This window comes from Phascolarctos cinereus, unplaced genomic scaffold (assembly GCF_003287225.1).
Source record: "Phascolarctos cinereus isolate Bilbo 61053 unplaced genomic scaffold, phaCin_HiC Scaffold_5;HRSCAF=322, whole genome shotgun sequence".
NCBI lineage: Eukaryota > Metazoa > Chordata > Mammalia > Diprotodontia > Phascolarctidae > Phascolarctos > Phascolarctos cinereus.
The window spans coordinates 390,241,240-390,254,192 of record NW_027555958.1 but is presented as its reverse complement, the minus strand read 5'-3'; the positions used below and the strand labels follow the sequence as shown (position 1 = coordinate 390,254,192).

Genomic DNA, 12,953 nt, shown 5'->3' with positions numbered 1-12,953 from the left:
AAAGAGAAAGAAAAGTATAAATGGGGTGGTGGGGAAAGGGATGGAGAGAAAGACACAGATAGTAATCATAAGTGTGGATGTGATAATATGAATGTAATGGAATACTATTGTACTATAAGATATGATGAATAGGCAGACTTCAGAAAAACCTGGAGACTTGTATGGTTTGATGCTGAGTGGAGTGAGTAGAACCAGGAGAATGTCATACACAGTGACAGCCACGTTGTGCAATGACTAATATTGATAGACTTAACCCTTCTCAGCAATACAGGGATCTAAGACATTTCCAAAAGCCTCATGATGGAAAATGCCATCCACATCAAAAGAAAGAACTATGGAGTTTGAATGTACATCGAAGCATACTATTTGCTATTTTTTTCTTCGGTTGTGTTTTGTTTCCTCTTTCTGGTGGTTCCTCCTATTATTTCTAATTCTTACTTACAACATCACTAATGTGAAAATATGTTTAAAGGAATGGATGTGTATAGCCTATATTAGATTGCGTGCTGTCTTGGGAAGGAGGGAGGGAGGGAGGGGGAGAAAAATTTAAAACTCAAAAGTTTATGGAAATGATTGTTGATAAATCAAAATAAATTAATGAAAAAGAAAATTAAAAAATCATCAGAAATCTATTTTTCCTCTCACACTTCTATTCAATTGAGAAAAAAAATATTGTAGTAAATGTTCATAGTCAAGCAAAACAAATTCTCTCAGCAATTTTCTATTTGTATGCATGTGTGTGTGGATAGATAGATGGATGGATAGATGCACATACACACTCGTGTATATATATATATATATATATATGTGTATATATATATATATATACCTACACAAATATACATATAAATTAATATATACATTTTTCATAAATTTATAGAAACATGCACTTGTATCATTCTGCATCCTATCATGTCTCTTCAATAGATAGCATATTTCAGCAATCACCTTTTGGATTCATAAATGGTCATTATATTGATTATATTGATCATATTCTCTACAGATTTCAAAGTTGTTTTTTTAGAATATAGTTATTATATAGATTCTTCAAAGTTCTTAAAATTGTGTATTTTTATAATGTTGATTTTTTAGTTTAAATTGTTCTTCTGGTTTTCCTTCCTTCACTCTGCATCAGTTCATATAAACTTCCCATGTCTGTTTGAAATCCTCCATCGCCTTATTTTGTACAGTGAAATAATACTCCATCACATTCTTATATCACAACTAATTCATGTATTTCTCAAATGTTAGACAACCTCTAAATTTCCAGTTTTCTAACACCACAAAAAGACTTCCATTGAAATATTTCCTTGAAAACAGAGGCTGACTTTGGTATTTCTCTCACCAGTGCCTAGTAAAATGTATAATACATAGTAAATACATAACAAATACTTGCTTTTGATGGATTGGAAGTCTTTTTGATTATTAGTTGGGGACATTTATAGAAAAAAGATTCTTGGTGAAATATGGGCTGTGTGAGGGAACCTCTAAAGTTCTTTCTGTTAGATTCTAGATTTGTATGAGAACAGAGATCCACTGAAATGCTGAGGTAAATATGTATTATAAACATCTTTAAAATATTGAATAAATGTTATTTTAATTAATTAAATTGATGTAAATAAGGTAAATAAATTAAGTGAATTTACTTAATTATAATTAAAACAATTCTTAATTGAGGGGAAAAAGAGATTTTTATGACTATATTTCAAATGTGTGCTATGTATTACTGGTATGCACTTAAACTTAAAATAAATCAATAAAATAAAATAAAAAAACCTGCTAGCTTCTTAATTTGTTGAAAAACTAAATATAGGGGGCAGCTAGGTAGTGCAGTGGATAGAGCATCAGCCCTGAAGTCAGAAGGACCTGAGTTCAAATCCAGCCTCAGACCAAACACTTGACACTTACTAGCTGTGTGACTCTGGGCAAGTCATTTAACCCCAATTACCAAACAAACAAAAAAAAAATTAATATAAAAAAGAATGTGATAAGCCATGGATTAAATAAATAAAAACCAGACTTAGACTACATTTTGAAACGAAGTAACAAAGCTCATGTGAATAGAATATTAAGCATTCTAGCCTTCTAAAAGAATGTTTCCATATTTTCTCATGATTTTTTTAGAATATGTCAGAGAATATCTAATTTTTATATACATATATGTGTATATATGTGTTATATATATGCATACACACACACACACACACATATAAAATTGGGGAAATTTGAAAAGAGGAAAACTAGTCAATTAGATACACAGCATTAAAGCCCCACTTTAACACATATAAACAACTCAAATTCACAATCCATCTGTGAAGAAACCAATTTTTATTTATGTTTTGAAACGTAATTGTTTCATGCTTCATGGTGATTATAAAAGTTGTTATTTTATGTGCTGAGAGTCTAGCAACTCAATGCATTTTTGACAAAAAGCAGTCTGTGTCAGAGTCTAGTTCATATAAATTGCAGTGGTTGGTAGGAGAACCAATTATATATAGATCAGGTAATTTATCAGAAAAGAGAGAGGAAGCTAGATTTTTCTTCAGATGGGAAAGACAGATTTAGCCTTACAAGCTAGATGCCAGGAGACTGATTATTGGGGAAAGATGATTACAGGCTTTTACTTAGGTCAAAGAGATCTCACTGACTACTTGGCTATTCTTTCTTTTCTTTCTGGGCCATGAGGAAAGGGAGGGAGGAGGAGCTGAAAAGGGAACTTCAAAATAGAAAGAGTAAATAGAGATCATCTAGTCTAACAACTTCATTTTGCAGAAGTGATTTAGCCAACAGCATGACTAGCAAAGCTGAAATGTTATCCCAAATCATCAACTAGAAATTCAGAATTTTTTCCTTTGGGGTTCCACAGCCTTTTTTCAGGGGTAGAGGCAATTGGGATTATATGACTTGTCCTGGGTCACACAGCTAACAAGTGTCTGAAATAGGATTTGAACTCAGGTTCTCCTGACTACAGATCCAGTGCTCTTAACTACTGAACACTTAGCTGCCCTTTGTGTTTCTTTTTGAATGAAGGTTAAAGGCCGTCTGGAAGTTACCTGAAATATAATTTTGATACATATTTTCCTTTTTAGTTCCAAAGAATACTATAATTATAAATGACTTGGGTAGATTTCATCTTCCAGTTAAGGATGCCAAGATATGTTAAATATACTCATAACCAAAATGGAAATCACACTTAAAATTTATCAAAAAAGCAAGTAAGCATTTTTTTAGGTACTGCTATGTGTTACATGGATGGCTCAGTTGATGGAGTGCTGGTCTTAGAGTCAGGAAGAACTGAATTCAAATGTGGCCTTAAACAATTACTAGTTATTTGACCCAGGACAAATCACTTAACCTCTGTTTGCCTTTGGAGAAGGAAATGGCAAACCACTCCAGTTTGTTTTCTAAGAAAACTCCATAGACAGTATAGTCCACACAGGGTCACAGAGTCAGACATGACTAAGTAACTAAATAACAAATGTGTCATGCACTGAGCTAATTTTTGGAGATAGAAAGACATTTTTTAAAAATAGTTGCATGTGCTCAAGGAGCTTACACGTCCCACAGGGAGACAACATGTACACACATTAACATTTGTAAAATACGTATACACATACATATTATGTATACATAAAACATATCTATGGTATTTTTGGAGGGGTGGTGGGGAGAGAGTAACTGCTAAAGGAATCAGGAAGGTAAGCTGAGCTTTGAAGGAAACTGGGGATTGCAACATGTGAGTGTAAGAAGTACAATTCAGACATGGGTGACAGATGGCCTAGGCAAAGTACAGAGATGGGAGATGGAATAATGGGAAGAGTGAGAAGGCAAATTTTTTTTTCTGGATCAAAGAGTGTGTGAATGGGAATAACACATAGTAAATCTGGAATGAAAAGTTGGAGCCAGATTGTGAGATAAGCAATAATTTGGAAGAGCTCATGGGAAAGGTGAGTGAGAAAAGGTGTCTGATTGTATTTAGATGTTTGACGACTTATTCTAAATTACTTTGCCTTTTAAAATATGGTAATAAGTAAATTTAATAAATGCAATGCTTAGTTATAGAACTTAAGACTTTTTTTTTTAGGGAAAAATGATACTATATTCTCTTTGACTAAATATGCCTATGGGAAACAACTCTGTCTGAGATACGGGAATATAGTGTAATGATCATTACCAATTCAGTGGCAGTTCATCTGAATTTCATGTATAGTACTTAAGATTAATGAAATAATTAACTTACAAACTGAAAGCTGGAAAGTGATACAAATGTAAAATCAACAAATTAAAATTATAAAATGTGATTTGCTGTAGGAATTTATTATTCAAAACTAAAACATGAAGCAGAATTAGCAAGTTTGAAGAGGAGAAAAATTAAATATGTTCCTTAAGATTGAGAACTAATGAAAAGTGCCTAGGAAAACCTGGGATGTATAGATTTTTAAGTCATTTTGGATTGGGTAAAAGACAAAATCAAATAACAAAGGGATGGAAAGCACTGCCCACAAATTAAAAGGTGGAGCAGTAGCATTATATTTTGAAGTTATGTGATTGAAAACTCCAATTTTATGGACATTATAATGTAATATGACTTTCAGCCATATATCACCAAAAGAATATTGTTCTTCAAATTTGAGTATTGTTTCAGGAAGAAGCTAGGGGATCATTGAAAGAACTATGAGATCACTCTTCCTTTCCTCTCTCTCTCTCTCTCTCTCTCTCTCTCTCTCTCTCTCTCTCTCTTTACTCAAAGAACTTGGGTTCAAATATGTCCTCTATCAATTACTACCTCTGTGACCTTGGGCAAGTAAATTACAAGTACATTTGAGGGTTATACAAGGTTGGTTCTAAGATCCCTTCCAGCACTTTGTAAATATGATTCTGTAATTAGTGACTTATGTTGTTTGTATTTTGGTCATCTATCTACCAAAAGCAGAGCAAATGATGATTTTGTGGTTTCTCTTTTAATTTTTATAGTTTTTTAGTCTTGTAGTATATTTACTTCCAAATATAAATATTCTCTCACCCAATTAGCCATTCCTTGTTACAAACATTTTTTTAAAAAAAGAAAAAAAAACAATTCAGCCAAACAACTCACACTTAGACTAGATCTGAGAATTTGTGCAATATTATACAATCACATTCCCCAATAGTGTAATTTTTTTCAATTATTTAGCCACTTTGTCATTTTATTTACACACTGACTTGAATTTTAATGATAATTAATCCAATTTTTCAAAAAGTGAAGGAATAAAAAAGGGGGAATTACATTCCAAATGCAATATTTGCCAATAAAGAGGAACTTGCAGGTGTGCTAGAATTAAAAGGAAACTGGGGTTGAGGGAGAGACAGGCAATTCTATTTTAGAATTTGATTTTTTAAAAAAAAGTGAAGTAGAGTCACGCATGCACCCTAAATTATCTGAGGACAGTTTCCAAAGGATTCAGGGAAAAGATAACTAGGATATCATGGGATGTATTTCATGGTGGGGGGGGGAGGTTAACCCAGGAAGAATGGGGAATTACCAAACAATGAAATTTGAAAAACACAAAGAGAAATTATTCTGATGAGAAGGAGAATAAGTCAATGTGCAAAGGAGAGATCCACATGGATTTACAGGGAATTGGCTGAAAAACTTTGAGTTTAAAAAGTTTGCAAGATATAAAGTACTAGAGAATGAATATATAACTTTCTAAAAGAATGGATTCTGGTAAACTTAAGCTGAGAATGAATTGAGACTGACTAGTAATACTAAAAACAAAAAGGGTTTGCTTTTAGTCATATCAGGCCAAAAAAAAGAAAAAGAAGCCCTCCTTCCTATAGCCAAGAATTGTGGTGCTCCTGCAAGAGCTCTTCCTCTTCCTGGGCTGGCGCTCATGGAGGCAGTGCCATGTTCAGCTCCAGCACCAAGAGTGAGAAGCCAGACGAGTTCAAGTCTGGCGTTTCACAGGCTCTGGAGTTGGAGATGAACTCTGACTTAAAGACTCAATTAAAAGAGCTGAATATCCACTAATACATTGTTGGTGGAGTTGTGAAATGATCCAACCATTTTGGAGAACAATTTGGAACTATGCCCAAAGGGCTACAAAAATGTGCATACCCTTTGATCCAGCAATAGCACTTCTAGGGCTATATCCCAAAGAGATCAAACAAATGGGAAAAGGACCCACATGTACAAAAACATTCATAGTAGCTCTTTTGTGGTCCAAAGAATTGGAAATTGAGAGGATGCCCATCAATTGGGGAACGGCTGAGCAAGTTGTGGTATATGAATGTAATGGAATACTATTGTTCTATAAGAAATGATGAACAGGCTGACTTCAGAAAAACCTGGGAAGACTTATATGGTCTGATGCTGAGTGAAGTGAGCAGAACCCAGAGGACTTTGTATACAATAGCAGCCACGTTATGCAATGACTAAGAATGTTAAACTGAAACCTTCTCAGCATTGAGGATCTAAGACATCTCCAGAGGCCTCGGGATGGAAAATGCTGTCCACATCCAAAGAAAGAACTATGGAAGTCGAATCACTATCACTTATTTTTACCTTAAGTTGAATTTTGTTTCATCTTTCTGATGGTTCCTCCTATTGGTTTTAATTTTTACTTACAACTTCACTAATGTGAAAATATGTTTAATGGGTATGTAAAAAAATAAATAAATAAAAAATAATAAAGATAATAAAAATAAAAAATTTTTGATAACTATATTTCAATAAAATTGTTTGCCTTGGTAATCCTAAAAAAAAATAAAATAAAAGAGCTGAATATCACAGCAGCTAAGCAAAATTAATTTGGTGGTAGCAGAAAACTTATCATCATTTTTGTTCCACTTTCTCAGCTAAAATCTTTTCAGAAGATCCAAGTATGACTAGTTTGTGAATTGGAGAAAAAAAAAATTCAGCAGCAAACATGTGGTCTTTATTGCTTGGAGGAGAATTTTTCCTAAACCAACAAGAAAAAGCCGTACAAAAAATAAGCAAAAGCATCCCAGGAGGAGTACTCTGAATGCTGTGCATGATGCAATCCCTGAAGACCTTGTCTTTCCAAGTGAAATTGTTGGCAAGAGAATCCATGTGAAACTAAATGGCAACAGACTCATAAAGGTCCATTTGGATAAAGCACAGCAGAACAATGTGGAGCACAAAGTAAAAACATTTTATGGGAGTTTATAAGGAGCTGACACGCAAAGATGTTAATTTTGAATTCCCAGAATTCCAGCTGTAAATGCAGAAATGATTAAATAAAGTCTATTGTTCATAAAAAAGAGGACCTCCCCCCCAAAAAAACCCAAATAAACAAACAAACAAAAAACAGCTCTACTGTTTGGTGTGAAAGAACAATGGAAGGATGACAGAGAAAAAGCTGAAATGTTCAATTATTATTTTGCTTCTTATTTTTTTCTTGCCAGAATGAATATTGAGACTGAAAATTATGGATCAAAAAATGCCTATTAAGGAGTTGAAAATCAAGATAAATAAGGAGATAGCAGAAGAGAAAAGAATACCCAGATATTGTTGACAAGTTAAGCTTACCTTTCCTAGATGCTATTTCTCCAGAATGCTATTGAAATATCTGGTATATGGGATTGCTGAGCCACTCTCAGGATCCATCAAAGATTAGAGAGAAGAGAAGGGAAAATGTTTCAATTTAAAAAGAAAAAGGAATAGAAAGTAGTTTCCTAAAGCTATAGGCCTATGAAATTGACTTTGATTCCTGGAAAAACACTAGAAGGTATTATTAAGGAGCTGATTAGTGAATATCTGAAAAAAAGCAAGTAGTGCTTTCATCTAAAACAGGTCATGTCAGACTAACCTCATTTCTCTCTCTCTTTTTTTATTTGCAAATTAGGACAAAGAAAATTATATTTTATTTTATTTCTTTGGCAAAGCACTTAATAAATTCTGTCATGCTATCATTGAGGATGAAATGGAGAGATAAGGGCTAGATAATTGAGAGCTAGATTTTAAACTTGCTGAGTGGCTATCACCACAAAAGTAGTCATTAATGACTCAATGGCAACATGAAATTTTAGTCAATCACTAGTGAAGTGTCCCAGACATTTTTGCTATATATATATATATATATTTTAATCAGTGATTTGGATAAAGGCAAAGATGTTTCATTTATCAGATCTAAGGATGAGACACAATGGAGTTGGGAGGGCTAACAGGTTCGTGTATCAATTTCTACCTCTGATACTAGTGTTACGTAATCTTGAACAAGTCATTGAATGACTATGAACTTTCATGCCCTTGTCTATAAAATGGAGATAACAATATCTGCAGAATTTACTTCAAACAATTATTATAAAATCAAAATAGATAATGCATATAAAACATTTTGAAAACTTCAAAATACTATAAAAATGTTGATGACAATAATAATACACAGTTAAGAATAAGAAAAAAATATACACAGAGTAGAGTGCTTGTTCAAAACTAAAAAAAAAACACAAGAGGGACCACTGCAAATTATTATACTTCTGTTAAAAAATTAACTTTATAAATATAAAAGTGGAGGAAGTGTGATTATATATTTGTTAGAAAAAAATTAGAGTGGTTTAATGAAACATAAGCTTAATGTGAATCAATAGTGTGATATGCCAGATAAATAATCTACTATTACCTTAGGGTTGCATTAAGAAAAAAAATATTGTGTCCAGAAGATAGTTGATCTACCATACCCTATCCAAGTCAAGCCACTTCAAGAATATCATGTTTATTTCTGGCTATCCCAAAGAGTGTGTGTAGATCATACATATATACGGGTTAAAAGGGGAGGTTTGGAATAGAGACCAGGAGCAGAAGATCTGGTAGCCCACACGGGACGAGGCAGCGATACAGCTACCCAGAGCCCCTCCCTGAATCACTGTCCATGACCCCTCGTTTCCAAGCATGAGGAATCCAAGCTCCATCCAAACCTCCCTGTGGTTCTTGGTGCTGGCTTCCTGCAAGGCTGCACCTGGAACCTCAGTTTCCCCCATCCCGGAGACCTGGATTGCCCAGTGCTCCCGTGGCTCTCAGTCTTGGCTGGTCTTGCTGTTCGATGACTTCTCATTCCGCTGCGCTGGGGTCCTGGTGGACCATTACTGGGTATTAACTGCAGCCCACTGCACCGAAATTTGGCTTTGAGCCAAACTTGGTGACTACCGTCTGCTACTACCTAATAGAGGCGAAAGCTCAGCATCAGCTCGTTTGATTCCCCACTCCAAGTACAGGGAGGATTCTGGTTCTTACCTGCCTGCGCGCACTAATGAGCACTAACTCCTTCTGCTGAAGCTTCAACGTCCAGCCTTCCTGGAACTGCAGGTCCAGGTCTTACCTCTGGCCCGGACCTGTGCTACATCAAGGACTCTATTCCAGGCTGCAGGCTGGGGAACTACCAGCCAATCCCGAGTGAAATGTCTTTCTATTCACTAAAGGAGCTAGCTCCTGCCTGCTTGAGGATGCAGGCATTCCTCAGCTCTCCAGGCTCACAGATTCTATCTCCTCAAAGAACTAGGCATCTGGACCCCCAGCCATGACCATTCTCTCTGGGACCCAAGGGTCTGGTCTTCTAAATCATGTGCCCTTGAAGGACTGGGACTTCCAAACTCTCTCACTTCACTTTGGTGAAATGATCAGAGACGCTAATCTGTTTAAGAGAACTGTGTTGAACATCTAATTACCCGGGACTTCAAAGGCAGCTTCACCCCTCTTTTCAGAGCTTTGGGGAAGGCCCCTTACCTCCAACCACTTCCTTTATCTTCCCATTTCCTGTTTCCTGATTGCTCAATCAACAATTCCACTTGTCAGGGGAGGAGTTAGAATCACTTGGAGGCCTAAATTCTCAAGTTCTCCCCTCTTTAATCTCAGCATACTACTTAACTCTCCCATCCTTAGGGTCAGTTGGAACACTGCCTATGGGCCCACAGAGACATTTTTGAAAGAAATATCTTCAAATACATTTTTGGAATTCTTAGGAATTAAGGGTAGGGGCCCAGAAAAATCAATTTTCCTGAAAATTTCTCACATTTTGGAGCTTTAATCTTCTAATACATTATTGAGATACTCTGGTGAGAATACCTAATACTCTAAAATGAGTTATTTTTTGCCTCACTAAGATTTGGGGTATGACTGGTAAAATCTGGAATAACTGATGAAAAGATTTGAGCTCCCCAGCATGGAGCATAATAATTAAGCAACACATAACAAGTTGGGACCAAGCCTCTTCAGTGTGGTGCTGGACCCCAAATACGGGGAAGGCAGATATGTATGCATTAAGCAATCAACAGGACATAAACAAGGGTAAAAGATTAAGTAACCTGATTTCAGGCAGCTAAGTGGCACAATGGATAGAGTGTCACACCTGGAGTCAGGAAGACTGGAGTTCAAATTCCGTCTCAGACACTTACTAGCTGTGTGACCCTAGGTAAGTCACTTAATCTTGTTTGCCTCCATTTCCTCATGTGTAAAATGAGAAGGAAACAATAAACCAGTATCTTTGCCAAGAAAATCCCACAAAGGGTCACAAAGAGTAAGACAGGAAATGACTGAACAACAAAAATCTTTACCAATTACTTTGCTAAGCATTGGGGATAGGGGAAAAAGTGAACAAAACCTCTTATATCTGAATGAGGGAGAGAACACGTATTGCTATATATAAAATACATATGAAAAAAGATAAAAAGTGCTTAGGAGGGGAAGGCTTATACTATATTGACAAAAATAAATGGTGACCCCATTAAAAAATGAAAAAATATACTTAAAATCAGGACTACCTAAAAGTTAAATGGGGTGCATCAAAAAGAATCAGGTTCCCTCTCACTAAAGAGGTTTCAAATGAAGGCTACATGATAACTTGTTGAGGGAAGGAGCATTGTAGACTGTTGTCCAGGTACAAGTTGGAGAAGAAAATATCTGGGACCTCGTTTCAAATCCATCCTCCGAAGAGTTAACTAATGATTATCTTAAAATATGAATGTTACTCATTAAACAACAGTGGCTCCCTATTAACTCTAGGATCAAATATATACTCCTCTGTTTGGCATTTAAAGCTCTTCACCCCCCATTCCCAACTTACATTTCCAGACTTCTCATATATTACCTCCCCTGCTTCCAATATTTTACTGTCTCACTATCCTGGATTCTTTACTGGTTTTCACACATGCAAACTTCTGCCTTCTCTGTGACTTTGCAGTACTATTTCTGTAGAGTCTCTTACTGATCCTCTGCCTCTTAGAATCTAACAATTCCTTCAAGAATCAATTTAAGTGACTCTTTTTTGATGAGATCTCTCCTAGTCCTCCAGCTGTTAATGCTTTCTCCTCCACTGTTAATGTGTATCTGCTTGATGCATGTTGTATATAGAGCTGTCTATTTGTTTTGAATATACCTACATATAGGGAAACTAAGCTGCTCAGTTGATAGAGTTCTGGGCCCAGAGTCAGGAAGATTCATCTTCCTGAGTTCAAATTTCACTTCAAATTTCACTTCAGTCACTTAGCTGAATGGCCCTGGGCTTAACACTGTTTGCCTCACTTTCCTCATCTGTAAAATGAGCTGGAGAAGGAAATGGCAAACCACTCCAGGACCTTTGCCAAGAAAACCCCAAATGGGATCACAGAGAGTCAGACGTGACTGAAAAACAGCTAACAACAACAGACTTGCATGTGGCTTCCCCTGTTGCAATATAGGCTTTTCAAGGGTAGGAGCTGTTTTACATTTTCTTTGTATTCCAAGTACCTAGTACAGTACTATTGCTTTCAGAATCTGCTTTTAACCCATTGTTATTTTATTGGTAGCCATACTACCTGAATCCTTCATAATGAAAATATATTGCTTCAGTGCATCTGTTCACAGCCAAATGTCTAAAATTAACTATTTTATTATGTTGGCATTCAAGATCTTCCATAATCTGGCACAAGCAGGGATGGCTTGGAGCCATCCTTAACTGGCTTGCAAGAGTGATTATTAACATTTTAGTGTGAACATTTAGACCTCAAAATTCTGTAATCTACAAATCAGGGCTTGATTTATACTTTTGTTGATCATCTAGACTAAGAAAGTGTTACAAATGCAGATGAAACTTAAGTGTATGTGTGTACATCCCTCCATCCCAGAGTCCAGTTGTTAAACATTTACCAGCACCTCTCTATATTGTTCTATAAACATTGCTTAAGCTCTGCAGGAGTGTTGTAGAAGGCTCAGAGAATTAAGTCTAAGTCTTTATCAGACTGAGGATCTGATAACTGTAGACTAATAATTATAAAAATAATAATAACAACATCAGGCATTGAAATATTGCTTTATGGCTTGCAAAGTACTTTATATCCGTTATCTCATTTGAACCCTGCAACGCTGCTGTGCACAACTCTGACCTTCAGTCCTATCCCACGTCATCCCTTTTACAAACTCAATCTCCAGAACACTTGAACAATTTAGCCTTCACTGCATAATTTTGTCTCTATGTCTTTTCTTAGACTTTCTCCTATGCCCTTATTTCTTTCCTTCCTCTCTCTTCCCATTTTATTTCTACCTAATGTGTCAAAGACCAACTTGCTTGCTACCTCCTCCATGAAACTTTCCCTGATTTCCTGCTTGGTAATGAACTTCCACTAAAGACCTCACATAGTTCCAAATATGCACACATGCCCAATTTATCACTTTGTCAACCTCATTGACCCTCAATTAGGGCAGAATTGAGCAAGAAATCTACTATGTTGGAAATGCAAACTTCAACATTTGCTTTAATCTATTTATTTATAGCTAATTTAATGAATATTGGCCTTGTCAAATCAACTGTATTCTGTTCAGAAATGGATGAATACATACAGAGCCATGTGAACTTGAACAAATCACTTAAGCTCTTTGAAGCTCAGTTTCTTCTCAATAGACTGGAGATAATAATACCTGCCTTGCCTACCTCTGACTTGCTGAGAGGATCAAGTAAAATATCTTCTTTGAAGCAGTATGC

At 35.8% G+C, this 12,953-nt stretch overlaps 2 pseudogenes; both read left to right on the top strand.

The window, feature by feature from the left end:
- The first annotated feature begins 5,887 nt into the window (after positions 1 to 5,887).
- The window catches only part of LOC110206740 (small ribosomal subunit protein eS7-like), a 45,195-nt pseudogene continuing 38,129 nt past the window's right edge, over positions 5,888 to 12,953 (top strand).
- Positions 8,894 to 9,418, top strand: LOC144457706 (kallikrein-10 pseudogene; annotated as a pseudogene).